The sequence below is a fragment of the Pongo abelii genome, chromosome X (assembly GCF_028885655.2).
Source record: "Pongo abelii isolate AG06213 chromosome X, NHGRI_mPonAbe1-v2.0_pri, whole genome shotgun sequence".
Lineage (NCBI taxonomy): Eukaryota > Metazoa > Chordata > Mammalia > Primates > Hominidae > Pongo > Pongo abelii.
In genome coordinates, this window is record NC_072008.2 from 115,692,269 (window position 1) to 115,700,063 (window position 7,795).

The window sequence follows — 7,795 nt, forward strand, 5'->3', positions numbered from 1 at the left end:
CCTTTAAGGGAATCTTTAATGCAATCTGTGGCTCAAACCAATTAGTCCATTATCCCTGGAATCATGGCTGATTTAGAACACTTTGCTAGGTTTTTTGACTCACATTTTTCAGTGTAGCTCTTGAGCGGATAATAATACTCAAGGCCCAGAGACAGACGCTCAGGCACATGGGACTGTCTGGGCACAAAGGTAGTCAAGGGATTGTTCATCTTCTTTATCCATCAGGGTCCAGAAACCAGCCTCCTTTCTATCAGAAACAACTAGCGTCTGTGCCAGCATATTCTTCATTGGTATACCACCCCCAGTGAACTGTGGGCCCCATGTGCATCCCCCCAAAAAGAAGTATGTTTATTTAAATTGAATGTGGTAAATAAGCATGAAGGAGAGACTTGGAGACCAAAGAAGGTGAGGGTCTCTCATGGAGTCTCATAGAGCAAGAATAGGGAGGATTTAAAGGAAGGAGATGGTGCCATATCTAAGCAGCCCGCCTCAACTTAGCCACTCATTTTAATGTATTCATGAGTACATTGATCTTTTTAAACTCCTCTGAGTAAAGGCTCCAGCTTCTTTGTCCTTCCCTGCTCCCCTCCACCCTCTCTATCCACCAACCACCTGGTCTCTGATCTCCGCTGCTGGGTGGGAACTCTCAGAGTGCAGGGTCAGGGCAATCACCCCATTAGCCATACCCTGGGGACAGTCTGGGTGACTGCCCTTTCAGAAAGATTTGCCTAACAGAAGGGGAGGGGTTGGAGGAAGAGCTAGAGAAAGGCGTAGAAAGAGATTAAGGACACAGGAAGGGGAGGGGTTGCCATATGGCATAAAGGAAGCATGATTAAAAAGATTAGCTGCTGTTCAATCAGAGAGACTTGTGTGTAGGGCAGGGGACACGTTAGAAACCTAGAGAATCACAAAGAGCCTCGTGGAGTGAACAATGAATTTCAAAAGAAAAAAAAGAAAGAATGTCTTTTAAGTTTATGAGGTGATTTTAAGCCAAATCAAGGGAAGTCTGATTTTATGCAGTGGAGAGAATCCATTACCATGAGAAACAGCACAAGCTGGCAATGTAAGTCACATTCCCAAAAAAGCACAGAAAAATTTACTATTAATAAACCCACAATGGAGTATTAAAGGAATGGTAGCTGACATTCAAGAGGCAAATTCATCCCTTGGAGGCCCTGTGAAAGATAGACTCCTGAGCTGAAGAAGGGGGCTGATCCAGCTTTTTCCATTTTTAGGTTTTTGGGCAATGTAGGGAAGAGCTGCTCTCATTTCCAATACCATTGGTCTCTACATGTTCCACCTAGAGAAGAATCAACTTACTAAAAATGATATTTTCTAGATGTCTTCTAAAGATTTTGCAAATCAAATTTCTACAATCTACCATGTTATAAATAATTTTGAATTTGGAGGCATAAACAACAGTTACACAAATATCCTAGCCCAGGTTGTAAATGTAAGTAGACGTAGGGATCAGAATAAAAGTGGAAACCTACGACACACTTCAATTTTGCTAAAGTGAAGGAAAGTATTGAGGCAATTACAGGGTACTTTGGGAAACTCCACAGGCAATTGAGAACAAGGCTGGCTCGGAAGATGAGCTGCTTTCATGAGGGTGACTTTTAGAGGCACCAAGGTGGTAAGTAGCAAACGGAAAGACAGAAAGAGGGACTTATTCTCACCTTGTAACAAACCACGCACACACACACACACACACACACACACACACACACACAGAGGCAATGCCTAGCCTGTGAGAGTGATCAGAGCAGATATTCACTGAAGCTGAATTCTACCTTGTCACAGGTAATCCCAGAAACATGTCAGCCAGTCAAGAATCACCGGATGGCATCCAAATTCAGAATGGCCCCACACAGAGGCAAGGTGTTTGTGAGGCTCTTTTGGGGTTGACTGCACTACCACAAATTTTAGATGTAACAGAATAATTTAAATATTTCCCTAGGGACTGCTTTAGAATGGATAGGACATTTTTTAATCACTTGAAGTTGCTGCCAAGGGAGACATTAAAAATGGATAGATCATTTTGGGTGATTTTAAGGAACTGGCAAAGGACCTGTTGAAAGCATGACTTTACTTTGCTTTTCAGATTCATTGCCAAGGGCAATGACATTACTTTTGCTAGGGGCAAAACCAGTCAGCTTCAGTAACTGTGGCCAAGCAAGCCGCTAGCAGCAATGCCAGAATATTGCTGCTGAGAAAATAGAATTTATATTAAGAATTCCAGGAAGTCAAGAGGTTTCTGGATAATGTATAAATCACAGAAAAATTTTTTATACTTTTCAGATCAAATGTTGCCTCTCCAGTGATGTAATAAATTCAACAGGCCATGAGGCCTTTGCGTCTTACTTCAAGCTGCTTTGAAGACCTAATTGCCCGTTTAATGATGTAATGTTCTACTTATCAGAAACACCGTCTCTGAAGCCCTTAAGGAATGACTAGGAGGAGGGGACCTCCATCCTTGGATTAGAGCTATTAAAGAGCGCCTTCTTGTGATCCAGGTACTTTCTCCTTCCAGGAGGGGGTCCTTGCTCTTCATAAATGCCCCCTGGGACTGTTTTTTTTTTTTTTTTTTTTTTTTTGAAGACATGGTCTTGTTCTTTTTGCTCAGGCTGGAGTGCAATGGCACGATCTCTGCTTCCTGCAACCTTCACCTCCTGAGTTCAAATGATTATCCTGCCTCAACCTCTTTAGTAGCTAGGATTACAGGTGCCCACCACCATGCCTGGCTAATTTTTATATTTTTAGTAGAAATGGGGTTTCACCATGTTGGCCAGGCTGGTCTCGAACTCCTGACCTCAGGTAATCCTCCCGCCTCAGCCACCAAAAGTGCTGGGATTTACAGGCATGAGCCACCAAGCCTAGCCTGCCCCCTGGGACTTTTGAAGCCAGCCTCCTTCCCAGCACCTTGTGTTACCAGGAACTTTATATTCACTAGAAAATGGATTTTTATTAACTTTAGGTCTTCTTGTCTGTCCCTGATGCCATCTTTGTCCCCATCAGTAACATGGATCCTTAAGCTAAAAAAAAATTACTACTTTGTACATGTTAGTTGTGCAAAAATAAGCAAACACAAAAAAAGCACAAAGAGGAAAATGTTAAGTAACTATACATTCAACCACTACAAGATTATCTCCATGTACCACTTAATGGTTTTAATTTTTCCAAAATTCCAACTATGCCTTTTCATGCTTTCTTCCCCCTTGGGGTGGCAAGCTCCCCAGAGCCATCTCAATCTGATTCATAATAGTGCAGTAACTTCTGGTTATTAAAACTGGCCCATTCTGGTTCTGAAGACTTTGTTCCTTTTGTTTTGCAACTTTAATCTCTTATTTGATTCAAAGTTCTCCTCCTCCTCACTCCCTCTCTGTGCTTTTTGTCCCACTCCCTTTGTGGTACATGTGTACTTCTGGTGTTGGGGTCAGAGAAAGAAAGAAAATAATTCACCACTGCAAAGGCTATCATTTGCCACCTCCTCTCATCAAATCTGCAATTGGGCCCACTATGGAGATCAGTGCTAAGCAGCACCCCTAAGCACTGGCTGTCCCTTGCATCTTCTAGCTGCTGGCCTCTCTCTGCATTTCTCTGAAGCTTGTGCCTCTTGACTTCCTGCTGTGTGTATTTTTCTTGGGAGTAGGGTAGGGCTGGAAAACCCATAGCTCCCAATCTCCTCCAGGGCCCTTGTTTCCATACCTCTTGGACACCAGAAATTCAAGGAAAATATTTTTTGCTTCCTACTTACCTGGCAACTCCATCACCCTATTCCAGAGTTCTTGACCCATTTCCAGTGGCTCTAGGCCTAGTCTGCAAAGCAGGATTGGTGATTAAGCAGAAGTCTAACCACTGCTGTTCTCTGAGGCCTCTCTCTAGTGGTGCACTGGAACCAGCTCATCCCAGCTCATGAAAGCCAATTGTTAAATTTTCTGAAAATGTGTTAGCCAGTTGATGGATGTCACATTGGTAGCTTGAAATTGGCCATGGTGGGAGTGTTTACACAACAGAGATACCTCCAGTGAGTTGTTAAACATTTACCAGCACACCATTGCCTCTCTTTCACCAAGAAGAGGAGTAGTAGGGATAGGAATAGGTTTCTCTTCACCATCATTGCAGTTTTCAAAAGGCAACCTCTATTCTCTTTTCAGGCCAACTCTTGGTGGGTAGCTGGGGTGGAGGTGATGATAGGGGTCAGTTCAGCTGAAATGGGACCTTTTTAAGTAGCTATGGGAAGTGGCTGGCCCTGATAACTGGGGCTATTAGATTGCTTTTAATGGCTGCCTACCATTTCATTGTATCAATGCACCATGACTTTTGGAATCAATCTCTCATTTTGGACATTAGATTATTTCCAGTCTTTTACTATGTTAAAGAATGATGTAAAGAACATACTTACTGGGGCCAGGTGCAGTGGCTCATGCCTGTAATCCCAGCACTTTGGGAGGTCAAGGTGTGCGGATCACAAGGTCAGGAGATCGAGACCATCCTGGCTAACATGGTGAAACCCCGTCTCTACTAAAAATACAAAAATTAGCCAGGCGTGGTGGTGGGCACCTGTAGTCCCAACTACTCTGGAGGCTGAGGCAGGAGAATGGCGTGAACCCAGGAGGCGGAGTTTGCAGTGAGCTGAGATCAGGCCACGCACTCCAGCCTGGGTGACAGAGCGAGACTCTGTCTCTAAAGAAAAAAAAAAAAAAAAAAAGAACATGCTTACTGGGGGTTGGTTGTAAAGAGTACCAAAAAAAGAAAAAAAAAGAACATACTTGTATAGAAATCTTGTGTTTGGTGAAATAAGCCCTCAATAAATGTTGGTTATTATTACAATTATGATAATAAAGAGGAGGATTTTTAAGTAAAGTTTCCAGGCTCAGTTGAGGACATGGATGATACTTATCATACCTTTCCACTTACCTTTCTCACCAACATCCTTAATTCTGGCAGTCAGAATTATGTCCCCCAGGCAGGAAATTGGAAGCTTCCTCTCTGGGAAATTTGGTTGGCTTAAGAGAAAAGGCCCATAGATACTAATAATTGTAGGGTCTGCCAATGAAGTGGCCAGGTCCACCTAAGGACATAAGGCTAATCAATCAATAATTGCCCCCCGCCCCGCATCTCCCCACACACAGATTTTCAGTTTCCACACTCCTAAATACAAATGAATAATTAAGAATAGTCAAGCATTGGGGAAAAGTCTTTAATAGAATAAAAGAATATGAAGCACACATTGAAAAAAGGAACTTGGAAGAAACAGAAATAATGTAGGGAGGAGAGGAAGCCATAAAATCCCTATAATTAACATTTTCAGAGAGATGCATAGATACATCATGTCCACGAAACATGGATGCTAGAAATAAAAAGAAACATTCTAAGAATAGGAATGAATTCTGTCTGTGTCAGGGTGGTGCATGGTCCACACTGAGAAACAGAGATGCTCAGGCTGTGCCCTCAAGATGACCAAGTGAGAGACAGAAGCACCAGTGGTGGCAGAAACCCCTGACATCAAGTTCTTTGGGAAGTGGAGCACTGATGATGCACAGATCAGTGACATTTCCCTTCAGGATTACATTGCAGTGAAGGAGAAGTATACCAAGTACCTGCCTCACAGCATAGGGCTGTATGCCGCCAATTACATCCACAAAGTGTGATGTCCCATCATGGAGCACTTCACTAACTCAATGATGATGCATGGCCACAACAGCAAGAAGCTCATGACTGTGCCTTGTCAAGCATGCCTTCAAGATCATCCACCTGCTTATGGGCAAGAACCCTCTGCAGGTTCTGGTGAATGCCATAATCAAAAGTGGCCCTGGAAGGACTCCACATATATCGAGCAAGCTGAGACTGAGACAGCAGGATGTGGACATGTCTCCACTGTGTCACGTGAATCAAGCCATCTGGCTGCTGTACACAGGTACCAGTGAGGCTGCCTTCCAGAATATCAAGACCATCACTGAATACCTGACTGATAAGCTCATCAGCACTGCCAAGAACTCTTCCAACTCCTATGCCATTGAGAAGAACAACCTGGAGCTCATGGCCAAGTCCAACTGCTGATTTCCTGGCTGTAACCCAATAAACCTGTCTGCCTTTCAGGGTGGCCCCACAAAAAAAAAAAAAAAAAGAGAAGAAAAGAAAAAAAAATGAGCTCCTAAAAACTCAAACTGCTTGAATAGAAATTTTTTAAAATTAAAAGTTTACTTATTATGTATCTATGGATATATTTTTAACTAATCTCTAAGAATGTAAAACAAAAGTGCAAAGAGTTGGGGAAAAGAGAAAAAGAATAGGAGAATTAGAGAACCAATATCCATTAGGAATGCCCAGAGAGACAACAGAAAAACAGAGGGGAAGAAATAATCAAAGACATAATAAAAGAAATTTCCCCCCAAACAGAAGGAAATGAGTTTACAGACTAAAGGGCCAACTATGTATTTAGTACAATGACTATATGACACATAGAGACACATTATTGTGAAATTTCAGAATGCTGGGGATAATGTCTCCAAAAATGTACCTCTCACTAACCATTTCCCAGGAAGCCACCAGAATACGTGCTCTACCAAGACAAGGGAGTGGCCAAAGGAATATATAGGGTCCAGGAAGTAGAAGGTTGAACACAAGAGAATGATAAAGAAAATTCCCAGGATGGAGGTGAAAGGAAAGCCCAGGAAGAAAGCTGTGCTGTGGGTAAGGGATAGGTAGATGGAAGGGTCTGGAAAGATGTATCCAGGAAAAAAGATAGAACCAACAAATTACTTGATATGTTGGCCATATTGAGAAGCATTTTAGAGTCCTTTTGGAAAGTCTGGGGTTGAGTTAGTACTAATAGGTGCACAAAACTAAGCTAGTGAAAAAGAAAATCATCATTAATTCTAAGAAAAACTAGAGAACTGTGTGTATGTAAGGAAGGGAAAGGATTAGAAGGAAGCTAAATCATCATATCCCATATAAGAAGTGAATTTTTAAAAACCACTTAAAATTTATATATCAGCAAATAGCAACATAAGCTATAATTCCAGAATTTAGAGTTGCATACCAAAGCAAAACCATAAACCAACCAAGAGAGATAAGAATGGTTGTCTCTTAGAAGTGGGAAACAGGGATTGGGAGGGTGGAGGTAGCTGTTGTTTTTTTTTTCAACATAGGACTTTGGGGTACTATCTGTTCAACTATATGCATTTATTACTTTAGTAAGAGTAGTAACTGCTGAATAGTGTCTTGTGGAGTTTATATAATATAATTCAAATAAAGCTCTTAGCACACTACTTGAAACATATAGTGGCATTTATTTATTTAGACAGAGTCTTACTCTGTTGCCCAGGGTGGAGTCAGTGGCATGAACACCACTCGCTGCAGCCTCAATCTCCTGGGTTCAAGTGATCCTCCCACTTCAGTCTTCCGAGCACCTGAGAATACAGGTGTACAACATCATGCCTAGCTTTTTTTTTTTTTCAATTTTTTGTAGAAATGGGGTCTCACCATGTTGCCCAGGCTGGTCTTGAACTCCTGGGCTCAAGCAAACCTCCTGCCTTGGCTTCCCAAAGTGCTGGGATTACAGGCATGAGCCATCTTGCCCAGCCAAATGTCACTATTTAAACTCCCTGTTATATAGTATGTACTAAAAAAACGTAAAAGTGGAAAGTAGTTATAATATTAGCTGTAGAAAACTATGTTTATTTAATCAGGAAGGTCAACTGGCTCTATAGTGTTGGAAATCGTGTAAGTCTTTGGCTTTCAGCCATTTTAGATCATTAGGGCTACTTACTATCTTCTATTCACACACACA

General features: G+C 41.9%; 1 pseudogene; it reads left to right on the top strand.

Moving 5' to 3' along the window:
* The first annotated feature begins 5,459 nt into the window (after positions 1-5,459).
* On the top strand, positions 5,460-6,063 carry LOC100443860 (small ribosomal subunit protein uS7-like; annotated as a pseudogene).
* The last annotated feature ends 1,732 nt before the right edge of the window (positions 6,064-7,795 follow it).